This window comes from Vanellus vanellus, assembly GCF_965231255.1.
Source record: "Vanellus vanellus genome assembly, chromosome: 2".
Taxonomy (NCBI): domain Eukaryota; kingdom Metazoa; phylum Chordata; class Aves; order Charadriiformes; family Charadriidae; genus Vanellus; species Vanellus vanellus.
Genome location: NC_138906.1, coordinates 43447337 through 43460436, shown reverse-complemented (window position 1 = coordinate 43460436; position 13100 = coordinate 43447337). Strand labels below are relative to the sequence as shown.

Here is a 13100-nt window from a genome sequence, read left to right as displayed (position 1 = left end):
AATGCAGAGGCAGAAATCTGGCAGCAACAAAATGCTGCACCAGAATATTCTAGCTGTGCACCGTGTCTTGGTATGCCCGTACCCGAAGGTACAATGCATAGATAACATAGCAAGCTGAATAGGTTAATTACGGCTTCCTCACTGGACAGAAAGACTGTCTTTTGGAAGTGTTATGTAGGTCTTATTAAGGTGTGCTCCGTAAACCCCTGTAATTTTATAAGCTTACTTTTCTCTTGTAGGAGCAGGGAAGAAAATATTTAACATCTAGGCTAATCTTGGATTTTGGTATTGTTTAATGAATTCTCAGAACAGAGTCTATGTGGGAAGTTCAGATTGCTAAACCTGTCAGCTTTCATATGTGTGGTCTTTATTTATTGTTTATGTGGTGCATATTTATGTTTAGGTAACTTAGCAAAGATGTGGACTTGGGTTCTTGCTGGAAGTCTGTTCTCATGTCTCATCAGTACTAGATTCTTGGTTTCGCTTAGTACTAAAGGGAAGGCTGACCTTACCAACTGGTACTCCTATTCTCTAGAACACACAGCAAGCACTTTTTAGTGCCATTCTTCAGTGTATAAGGGTGTAAATAAATTAAAAAAAAAAAGTTATAATGAATTGTGTTGTCTTTAGGGTTTTTTTTCACCCAGTACAAGATCTATAATCTTTAAAGGTGTTTCAGAAACCTTCAGAAATTATTTTAACAATTAAAAGGTAATTTCAATGCACAGAACCATGAATACCGTAGTTTATTACAAGAGGCGTAAACCCATACTGTGTTCCTCTACAGTGCCGTTTCATGAGACAGGGTGAACCTCATCTCCCTCCCCTTCCCTCCCTGCAGCTGTGGGCTGCTGCCGCTTACTCCGTGCCAGCTGCGGTGCTCGCCAGCCACCTCGCAGGGCTGAGTCAACTCACTAACCCAGCGCAAAACTAAACCCGCAAAAAAAGTGGGTATTTTGTGCAGGGTCGGTGAAGCGAGTCAGGTCACGCAAGGGGAAGAAGGGGGCTGTGCTACAGAGAAAAAAGTCCTTTTTGTCTAGCCTCAGTTTTTATGATGTATTATATGAAGATATTGAAGTGTGTTGACTGTTAGCCCCATGCTTAAAACTCCTGGTGTCCTATGTGTTAGATTATTCTCTTTATTTGAAGTTCAGCTGTTAATATAAAGTTGTGTTGCATTTCATAGAGTTTTAACTATACAGCAAAATAAGCATTGCGATGATAGGCATTTTCTAGAACTATTAGCATAGTTATTCCTTTATTAAAAATTATTTCAAGAAACAAAACAATGCCCGATGTGATCTATATGCAAGGAATAAAGAAGCCCTCCCATGTTTGCAGTAAACTTTCATCCATTAGAAATATTCCATTAGACATTAAAATCAAATCACCTAAGGAAAGCGGCTTAACTCTTCTTTATCTTCAGCAGCTTCAGCAGTTTTGCAGAGAGCCACCTGTAACTCAGAGTGGTTCAACAGCTCCCCCCCACTCATGACCCCGTACAGCCATACCAGGAACTAAATAAACCCTACTTACTAGCAATTAAAGTGATTTAATTTAAAACACAATGACAGATGCATAATGGGTTAATTACAAAATAAGTAATTAGCAAATAGGATGGAGAAGGTTAAAAGGTTGTGGACTTCTGTTGTTTGCTTAGGAGAGATAGCGAAATCATCAGTGATTAAACTTTTTCTTTTAATTTCTAGGCCTGATTCTGTTATTGTTAGCTGTAAATGAGGCAGCAAAGAAGAAGAGAGGTTTATAAAAAAAAAGGAAATCACTGCTTTATCGGACATACTGAAAGGCCATTGTTAACACTGAGGCTATGTGATTTGTTTCCAGTCTGCACCCAAAAGTAGGTTTGCTTCTATAATGTTTCTATTTAACATGAGGATATTTGTCTCTTCTGAGTAGTCGTCCTCTCTGCTCTCTGCACTGGAGCCCCAATGAAGTCAGGAAAAAGGGAAAAGGAGTAGTAGAGGTTAGAGCCCACCTTTTGGGAAACTCTGCCTGCCTTCAAGAGTAAATCAGTGAATTATTTAGTTGGGAATATGCCATAATGTGTTTGTTCTCCAAAAAAATGAGGTTAAAAAGAAGTAGGACTTTGAATGGGGTAACTTCTGAGCTGTGAAAATTCTCCGCTGAAATCTAGTTAACTTCATGGCGTGCTGCTCATATAGCCAGAGCCCTTACAGAGGGTGCAAGCAATTTTCTGTTAAAATAAGCAAAATAAGAGCTTCTGCTTCATTTTCACAAGTATTATTCCTTCTCTCCATGACTCCTGTCTGCCCAAAACCATAAGCAAATGGGCGTTTAGATAGTTTTAATAGTCATATTTTATGACCACCAGCTTATTGCCAGGTAACTTGAAACTCTTTATTTATTTATAATAATTATAAATATATTCATATATCTATAAAACATGTGGTTTGTATTTTGAAATTTCAGAGGGGAGGTTCGGAGAAAGCTTTCTTCAGCTTGAGCATAATTGTTACTGAAGTCATTGAATTTTTTCTTTTGAAAAATAAGCTTTTGGGTAAACCTCAGAAATAGCAATATGGGCTTCTCCATTTCAAAATATCAATTAAAACCAGGCAGGAATTCTCCTTTTTAAATATAGCTGCCCTCTAACCTAATTACATGTCCACCAGTAACCATTAGCATAATTTAACCAAATTTCCCATAACAGTCACATTCTTCCATCATCCCTTGCTCTCTTTTGAGCATGGTTATCATGTGCTCACTTTCCTGTCACTTCGCCAAGCCATAGTTAACTTTCAACTGATATATATCAGTCCAGCCCCTTAATCGTTTAACTTTACTTGTCTGTCCCTTCTTTTCTGTTATTCATACTTTTGTGTGTCTCTGGTATGCCTTCATCGTGCCTCCAGGGATATGATACCTGCCTTACTGCTTGACATAAGGTCTGAACCTACACATACAGAAATGCGCCGTCCCCTTTTGCTGCGTATCGCACTGTCAACGTCTGTCTGATGCCCGTTTCCCTTGAGCTGCTTCTGCAGTAGCAGGTGAATCCTCCAGGACCACCTGTTCAACCTATAGAAAGTATCTGCGCAGATTTTTAGCTGGTCTTTATCCCCCTACCATAGGTTTTGCTGGCTAGGGATTTCAATTTCAGAAAACAGCTAACTTATTTTTCTGGTCCATCACCTTAATTTTGTTGAAAATAAGCCCCTTCAAAGTTTTTCCCCAATTATAATTGAATTTAAGCCATACATTTCAGGTCTGGAATCTGTGTTGAACATTTCAGAATTCAGTGGGTTTGCAATTCAGCTATCAGTTTTTAGGACAAATAGATTCAGGTTTGGAAACTCATCAAGTCACACAATATGCAAAACCCATGAGGCTAAATCCATAGCTGTAACAGCATCTCTTGGTTTTCTTTTCCAAAGTTCTATATATTTGCACACTGTAATTCACGGCCTGCAATATAGACAACGATTTTTCAGTATTTAGAATTTAATTTTTAAACTAAGTGGTGACTCTCTGAAGCTCTGGTTAAGAAAAGCAGAAAGCCTAAAGCTGCATGAATTCTGCTGTTTGTATCTGAATCCCTGAAAATAGCCCAAATGCCAGTACCAATCTTTAGGGTAATACTTACCCCTATTCAGAGTGACATTTGTAGTTTAGAACATACTAATTTCTGCTTCGCTGATTTTTTAGGCACAGCGCAATAAGATGCATTGACAAAATTAATTTTTGTTAACAAGTTCATCTAGGTACCTCCCCTTCTGACATTTAGAAAACATCCTTTTTCTTAATTCGTTTCATCGTGATCGTGGAAAATCTCCAGTTTCAATAAAAGCCTTGAAATTTAGTATCTTCAGGATTATCTCATGTTAGTCAGTTGTAGAGATTTACTGGGTAATTCAAGACAGCCTTTGTCTAATACACGCTTCGCAGTGAGTAATAAGAAATTAGCATCAAAGATAAACTGTCCCTTGTTGAAATTTCAGGGAGAGCTAACGTTTCCTGAGTTGACAGAAAACAGACAAACAAGAAAAGTTTTACGTCAAAGCTGTTGTCTGAATGAAACTCCCATAGGCTGCAGAACGTACACGTAAGCCACAAAGTGTCTCAAAGGCTCTTCAGAAAACACAGGAATAATCACTTAAATACGAGGTCTTTTCTATTATCCCTTTTGCATCCTCACCCGTCCAGGATCCTTGCTCAACTGCGTATTTACACATGTAGGTAGGGGTCTTTCTGAATTAAAGCCTAAATCTCTTAACAATGGAATCATCTCTTAATGCACAGTTACAGATCAGCTCCTTTTTGGCAAATCTGGCTGGCTTGCGCTGTAACGCTTCATGTTGAGAAGGTCCCCTACAGGGAATAAAACACTGGTTATCAAAATAGTGGCTAAACGGAGCTGCTTCCAGTTCTGTGCTCCTCTCATGCCCTCCTGTGTACACATGCAGAAGGCCAAAGCGAAGTGGTAGAGAGCTGACATTTCTGCAACAGGGATGAAGTAGAGCAAAGAGGAGGCTACAGCCCACTACGCTGACAGAGTTTTAAGCCGAATATAAGCAGATTACATAGAGCCGTTACACCTTGGGGCCAGTTTGCAGCTCCACACAGTGAGAGAGATTTGAGATAATAAGTGAGATAATGTTATTCGTTTCTGTAAGTACAGAGTGGGAGAAGTGTTACGTATTCAGATTTCTGATTGGTGCCCAGGTGGTTTAAAGCTAACGTTACAGTCTTCCTCTGAGTACTTCTGATGATACCTATGAGACTGCCTTTCTAGCATGTTCAGGCTACCAGGAAACAGGCAGAAATATTAACTAACTCCTTTTTTTTTATTACGATGAAATCAATTAATATATTTTGCATTAGCTTCTACAAGGATACATTTACCCAAATACAGTAAGACATTAAGTCCCGATGAAATCATAAAAAGCCCTTTCATCTGGCTTTTATCTTGCAATATTACATTTTGTGGTCCTGTGTCTCTTTTCTGTAAATACTACATTCAACACAACAGCCTTATCTTTCAGCCTGTCCTGCAAACTGTCTGCCAGAACCAAAGTCTCACCACTGAGGGACTACAGGAGAAATTACTTCATCTGTCTAAATTAACATTGTTCATCCTGTTGTTCTGCTTATTGAAACGCAAGTGCTTTCAAAAACCTGTAAAGCAGTGAGATTACTGTTATAATTTATCAGGCTTATTGTCTGAATATAATAATTTTCTAGCTTTCACACTGTAAAATAGCTGCTGCCGCCTGCACAGAGCTGAGCACGTCTTACTATGGTCTGATCCTGACTGATGCAGAGCATCCGTTATCTTGACTTGTTAGGGCTTAACAGTTCTTAAAGTATTTAAGAAGCAAGTTAAAATAGAAATTCTGAGCCTAAAAGGTAAACCCAGTACCCTGTTCTAAAGAGTACATGAGAGTCTCGTCTGTGTGTGAGGAGGAAAGAACAGAATTACACAGGACAACTGGACATCCATATTAGAAAGCTCAGTAGTTCCTTGCCTTTCAATCAAGTGTTTCAAGATAGACTGCAAATGTTTATACAGATAGTGCACTGTAGTTTTGATTTTATGCTTTATTGCACATTTTTATGTCCTCATGAGTTGAGCTAGACTGGCAATAAAAAGCATGAGTCAAGGGTCTAATTCTCAACGTAGGCCTATAAGCCAGTTCATATGGGGGCTTTTCATTAAGCCTATCTAGAAAAGTAGATAAATTTTTATTTCTCATACGATGCAGAGTTGTTTAGTGTGTTTTATAAGGGAGAGAATGCTGCTTGCTCATTATATAGATATCACACACCATAAGCCATAGCTTAGTACATTTTTCACTGAATATGTATTAGTACAAAATCCTCTGTGTAATTCTGCTCGAAAATACTAATTTTACTTTGCTGTTAAATATTGAAATATTAAATATTGAAACAAATTTAAAAGTTCATTTAGGCGTTAATACAGCCTGTAGGCTACCTTGTCATTTTTCCTGATGCGGAGTTGCTTCTTCGGATTTTTCACTAAGGATGAAGTTAAAAGTGAGAGCAACTTCCGTGGAGGGAGTTTCTGGAACAAAATGTTCAAGTGACGCATTCATCACCCCCAAGTCAAGGTAGCACCCAAGAAAAACAAAAGTGCTGTAACTTGTGCCAAAGCAGAGCGAGAGGGGCTGCCATCCCCGGGGCGTTCGGTCTGACCGTGCTGGAGCTTTCCCCTGTGCCCCATTACGAAATCAATGTGCTCTGCTGTCCCCCTCTGCATCCTCGCCTGCTCCCCGCTGCATCCCGGGACCTGAGCGGGCTCCCACCCAGTCCCTGGGTCTGCCAGCATCCCTCCCCTCCTTTGGGCACAAGGCTTCTTTCCTTGGAGGCAGTCCAGCTCCCAGCAAGCCAGGAACAGCCAGCGTTGTGTAAGAGTGTTGTATAAGGGTGCCGGGGATGAGCCAGAGATATTGGATGTTGCAGGTTAGGGTTACAGCAGGGACTTGTGCAAATGAGCCAGGTCGCCCTGTGGCTCTGCCACTGGCTTTTAGAGGGCATGCCAAGGGACGGTCTGGTGAAGAGCAAGGAGCTTGTCAGTGCTTCTGAAAGGTGCAAAGTTCCTTTTTTCCCCACTCATTCCTGCCTTGAGAAGGGATAGGAGGCAGCAGCGTTGGTTCCCCATGCTGCCTGGGGCAACCGATGGCAGAGTGGGAAGGGAAACCTGAGGCTCACTGGGAAGCATGCAGTTCATGGTATAGACAGGAACCAGGATTCAAACCACAAAATTACCGTGACCCTGGCCTAGGGGAGAGTAGCAGCCACCACCTAAACCTGAAGCAAGAGACTAAAGTCAAAAACACCCTCATGCCCAGAGGGGTGTGAGTATTTTATATACCTATTGGTTAATCCAATGCCTTTGTGTGAATGAGGAGGCACTTGGTGAGAGTGGGAGAATGCTTAACCACATTGATTAAAGTTAATTGGTTAATCACCTTTCATTGTGGGAAAAGAAAGTAAGTGCAGTAATTGGCAATATGGCTTGACAGTGTTTCTAGATTGGAGACCAAGCCCTGAGAATTAATTCTAAGTATGAGCTTTTCGGGCCTGAGCAGATGAAGATCGCAAAGATGTCTTTTTTGAATTTGGGCAAAATAGGGATATTCTTTTCCTGAACAGGGCTGTATGTCTGAAACACAACTCAGTATCAGAAAGGAATGAGCATTTTGCCACTTTTATTTGAGGTATCTAGTATGAATGTGGGACTACCTTGTTAAAAATAAGAAGAAGTAGGGTTGAACTGGAGTGATGCAGAAAGAGCAAGCTGCTCAGTCTGCTGCCTCGGCTCTCCGGCAGGGAAATCATGCGGGATGCAGAGTTAGCAACCTCTGAAGTTAGTGCTGCGTGCTCAGGGCTTGTGACTCAGAGCCATGAGACCTCAGCTAGCTCTTTGTGGGCAAATCAGCGCTCCACACACAAAAGATAATCTAATGAAGCCGCTTCCCTGTGATGTTAGCAAAGCTTAACCATAAAAATTGTGTCGCTTTTGGCAAGAAAGAAACTTATTCTGCAATGTCCGTGAAGACTCCCAGACATTATTGGCCTGATGTGGTGGAGCCTCGCCTGTGACTCATCCACCTCCTTCCCATTTGTGCCTGTTCACATACTTTTTAGTTGTAGACTCTGAAAAAGAATCTGATTTCGTCCAGCGTCTTCAGCATCTATGCCTTCAAGAGGAACCTGCATACTCTTCTTGCTCATGTAAAGTAGCAACCATGCTGGGCATATAGAAGACAGTCGAGGTTTTGGGTGCTAGAATGGATAAATAGTTCTGTGCTTCCACAACGTTTCCATCCATGTGCTGCATTCCTTAGTAGGAAAAGTAGGTAATGACTTCTGGCATATAAAGTGCAGGATAAAAGCATCTTTTTGAACACATTTCCAATACATTTGGAAAGATTATTAAAGTTACCATCAGGTACAAAGCAAGTATTACAAATGGGCTCATTTACGATGTATCTTTTGGCAGTTGCTCAGTCAACCTAGTGGAGATGCCAGATGGGTGAGATGCTGTACATTGACACAGCAACATCAAGACCTGCCCTGAGAAACTTATTTTCTAGGTGGGTACGAGGAGAAAAAGAGGATGCACACTCTCCATTTTAAACTGTGGGACACAGGAAGACTGTGCCAAAGCCAGATATGTTAGTGTAATGTTTTAAACAAAAGGCTATCTTTTCCTACAGTCATTTCATAATTAGTTTTTTTACACAAGTAACAGCTGCCTTCATGCCAAGTCCTGGTCTCATCAGGGAAAATGGCAAAACTCCCAGGATAGCTAGAATTTTTCTCTTTATACAGAATTCATTGAAGAACTTTGTATTTCTCTTTTTTTCCCCTCCTTTTTAATAGATTGGCGCAAAAACAATAATTTTAGGATTAGTAACTAATTATTTACAGGAGGGGCAGAATTTTTATTTAAATCACTCAATTGTTTACTTCAAGAGCACTTGTGTGTCACTGAGTCACCAAACCACAATTAAATTCTGGGAAATGGCTCATTGTTGAGGTTCATGGGGTCCCATGACATGGTGGGATGGGTCAGAGTCTGATTTTAATTGGAGGCCTGATCTGAATTTGTATCTCTCTTTAATCTTTTGATTGGCAGACTGTGAAAGATTTTGCAGGTCCACAAGATGTCAGTAGCAAAAGAAAGATCTTGCATTGTAGCCTTTGGTTGTGTTGTTTGTACACGGCAAATATCAAGTGGAGTATTTGCTTTTCACTGAAGAATTTGAGATACTTAAGGTCAAGGGAGGTGATTCTGACCCTATACTCTGTGCAGGTGAGACGCCACCTGGAGTACTTTGTCCAGCTCTGGGGCCCCCAACATAAGAAGGACATGGACCTGTTGGAGTGAGTCCAGAGGAGGGCCACGAAGATGATCAGAGGGCTGGAGCACCTCTCCTGCAAGGACAGATTGAGAAAGTTGGGGTTGCTCAGCCTGGAGACGAGAAGGCTCCAGGGAGACTTTATAGCAGCCTTCCAGTACCTAAAGGGGACCTACAGGAAAGATGGGCAGAGACTCTTTATCAGGGAGTGTAGTGATAGGATCATAGAATGGTTTAGGTGGGAAGAGACCTTGAAGATCATCACATTCCAACCCCCCTGCCATAGGCAGGGACACCTCCCACTAGACCAGGTTGCCCAAGGCCACGTCCAGCCTGGCCTTGAACACCTCCAGGGACGGGGCCTCAACAACCTCTCTGGGCAACCTGTTCCAGTGCCTCACCACCCTCAAAGTGAAAAACTTCTTCCTAATGTTTAATCTAAACCTGCCCTCTTCCAGTTTAAAGCCATTCCCCCTCGTCCTATCGCTACATGCCCTAGGAAAAAGTCCTTCCCCAGCTCTCCTGTAGGCCCCCTTTAGGTACTGGAAGGCCGCAATAAGATCTCCCCGGAGCCTTCTCTTCTCCAGGAAGAGAATGAGGGTGTAATGATGAGGATGAGGGGTAATGGTTTTAAACTGAAAGAGGGTAGATTTAGATTAGGTATTAGTAAGAAATTCTTTACTGTGAGGATGGTGAGGCACTGGAACAGGTTGCCCAGAGAAGCTGTGGAAGCTCCATTCCTGGAGGTGCTCAAGGCCAGGTTGGATGGGGCTTTGAGCAACCTGGTCTAGTGGAAAGTGTCCCTGCCCATGGCAGGGGGGCTGGAACTAGGTGATCTTCGAGTTCCCTTCCAACCCAGCCTATTCTGTGATTATGTGATACTGTCATTCCTGAGAAGAGCCCAGAGTCTCGGGTGGTTTGCTTGGACGAAGAGCCAAGGAGATAAAAGTGCAGTGTAACGTATACGCCGAGGGATGTTTCACCCGTTCCCGCTGTAAAACGTTCCGTGGGTTTCCCTTCGCGCTGCGGGGCCGCCGGAGCGTCGGGCTGCTCTCTCGGGGCCGCCAGGGGGCGCCGCCGCGCCGCGCCGCGCCGCGGGCGGGAGCCGACCCGGGGCGGGGGGGTTGGGGGGGAATGTCTGTGACAAAAAACCGCGGCGCGGCGCAGCGCCCGCTGCCCGTTTCGGGAGGGCGGGGGGGAGGCCCGCGGCGCCTGCCTGCGCCTCACGAGCGGGAAGCCGGCTTTTTCTGGGCGCGGGGGAAGGCGCCGGCTTCCGCCCCGTCTAGAGTAGCGGGACGCGAAGCGGCGCCTGGGGCGATGGGCCGGTGCGGTGCGGCGGTCCGCCCGCCGAGCGCGGCTGCGGTGTCCCGCCGCCATCTTGCGGCGCCTTTGAGGGGTGACTGGAAAGCCTCAGGTGTCTGAGGTGCCGGGAGGGTTTTCAGCCCGCGCCGGTGTAGCGGGGGGGGGGGGGGGGGGGGGTAGTCGGGCTGCGTGTGTGTGTGTGTGTGTGTGAATCTGCGAGGCTGTGTCCCAGATATATTAATTACACGGTACATGCGGTTGCTGCAGTTCACCTGCTTTCTCGTTCTGGCGTTGTAGTCTGTGCCTAAATAGAGCAGATGCGCTCGGTGTCCTTCCAGCCCGCTGTTGGTGGAGGGTGTTTGTTTCAAGGAGAAGGAAGGGGAACGCTCCCCGTGTGAGGAGGCGGCGGCTGAGAGGAGATACAGGGCTGCAGCACTGAGCGGATGGAGAGAAATAAAAGCCAAAAGATCATCAACAAAGTAAAGACTAAAGGTCAAATTCTTAACATAAAATGTCAAGCAGGACAATCTAAGAGAGGTTCTACTTCACCTGTAAAAAGTCACCTGCATGCAGACATTAAAAGAAATGTATATTTCCTGATGATCAAGACAGCGTGACTCTGGTCCCAGGCTAGTTTTCCACTGGCATTAGTGGGGTCAGTTGTAGGCCCGGGGTTTCTTATTTAAAAATTCTGATGAGACCTTGTCTCTGTTCTGGAGTAATGCCTTTAGGATTGTCTCCGCTCGGATTGGATTGTTGGTGCTTAAACTAGGGAACGAGCTGGGATCATCCAACTGGGCACCGTGTTTTGGGCTGGGATGGCTGAACAAGGGCGTGCTGACTGTGATACTGCTGTTGAAAAACATTATGGCTAGTGTAAATACAGAAGTTACTGAAGGATGATGCCGTAACTGCTATCGGTGACTTTCTCTCCTGACACAAAATTAGTTTGCTGAGCTTCGGTCTTTGCTACCAAACAGAAAAGGAGTATATGTCACTGCTTATGTATGGACATATGAATGGGAGAGGCAATCTAAATACTAAAACCCACGACTTTAGGATGCCAAATCCAGTTCCTTACAGCTGCAGTTACCTCCTTAATAAAATAGAGGATGCCATTTGTCAAAAGTTAAGTAATAAGCATATATACATTAGTTTTCTAACAAATAAATAAAATTACTATTTACATCTCAAAATTTTGTAAAAGATGATAGACTTCTGAGTTTCAAATGATTGAAGAATAGGTGTAACTGTAGATAGAGAATTTCTAATTCCTTCAAATCCTCTATTCTTACTGAACCTGAGAGTAATGGGCATACATGATTAGAAACTGTAAAGTAAAAAATAATGAACTTCTGCAAAAAAAAAAAAAAAAAAGGGAAAGTGTTCCATGAAATGAGCAGAAGCATATTTTTTTTTCCTGCATCAGTAGCCACCAGCTTTTTGACCTTGTGTCCAAATCTCTTATTACCCACAGCTCCTCCAGTCCACCGGGTTTTGGACCTGACTTGCATTCATTGATTCATGCAGTTAAGCAAGGTGCACTGAATTTAATGTGTTAAACCATCAAACGTGGACCATGATATTCAAGATCTAAAATGTTCCATCCTGTTTAAATGTTAATCATATTCTGCAGATTTGCATTTATGGATGTATTACATGGGACTTTTTTTCTTTTTTGACAGGTGACATTGGTGACGGAAGAAGAACGAGAATGATTACATATCCATAACTCCCAGCAGTATGTCAGGTAATCACATTTCATAAGAGTATCTATGTAATATTTCTTGCTTTGTTGAAATGATTATTATTAAACGTTTACTGCAAAATACTGCTTTAACAAGTTCTGAATGCATTGGTGCTGGGAATTGAAATCTTTCCTCTACGCGGAGCATAGAGATGTGGGGCACATAGTAATCTTCTCCAGCATTTTTCCTCTGAACCTGTCATCCTCCTTGGTTTTCCTTCAGAAACAATTTTCCTTCAGAAACAAAGTTGTGTTTTGTTCTAAATGCACATTCCAACTTCAACATTACTGCTGAAACTGCCAGTACAGTGACAGTTTCTGCTGAGTACATTGGCCTAAGTTATTTTGTAACATGGACATATCCCCTGAGGTTCAAAGTGAGACAGCCAAATTCATTTTACATAGATTACCAAGTACTCCTCGGATAATAATTGACTAGGTCTGCAGGTGGGCTGAAGATCCAGAGTTTAAGTGACTGTTAACCATTTTAAGTCCACTTAACCGTCTTATCCCTGCTAGTTGCCAAGCATTTGAAGGCTATACATAAATTAGCTGTGTCAAAAAATCTATATATTCTAATCCCAGAACAGATTGTCTAAAAAGATGGACTTATTACGTGGAGACGATATAGAAAGCCAGAGAATTTCAGACTTCCAGAATATGTTTTAGCATTCATCAAATTACATGAGAAAAGAAAATGTTTTGCTGATACTGTTTGTCAATGCATAGTTCAAGAACCAATAGCCATAAATGGGACCTTTTAAAAGCCTGTTTGTAAAATGCAGCATGTACTACATAGGGAAAGTCATAACAAACAAGACTGAATTCCTGGTGTGCTCAAGAGACAGTTTATTTTTACTGGCTGGGCAAATCAAATATCCTTTCCTTTCCCCTAGAAGGCTCCTATCCTTTTGTATTGGCCAGCAATTGGTAGCAGCTGCGTTCACCAACAAAGCTGGTATTGTAAATTTAGGGTCCTAGATACGAAGAGGAGAGTAAAATTCATGGGGAGAAACAGAGTATTATATAAATACATACTTTCATAGTAAAATGTATTGTTTGATAATATGCAAAGATGATTTGACTTCTGTTTTTACGGTTTCTTTGCCATCCGTTGAAGTGGAGGCTAGGCACAGATGAATATAAGATGGAGGCAGAGGCCATCGAGGCTTTTCGTGGAAAAA

At 42.5% G+C, this 13100-nt stretch overlaps 1 long non-coding RNA gene across 1 annotated transcript in view; it reads left to right on the top strand.

Annotated features, from left to right (window-relative positions):
- LOC309668915 overlaps nucleotides 1-11907 on the top strand; it is a 78971-nt gene extending 67064 nt beyond the window's left edge. The window contains exon 3 of the long non-coding RNA XR_014268873.1: nucleotides 11855-11907. This is a non-coding gene — a long non-coding RNA (uncharacterized lncRNA). The remainder of the gene's footprint in view (nucleotides 1-11854) is intronic.
- The last annotated feature ends 1193 nt before the right edge of the window (nucleotides 11908-13100 follow it).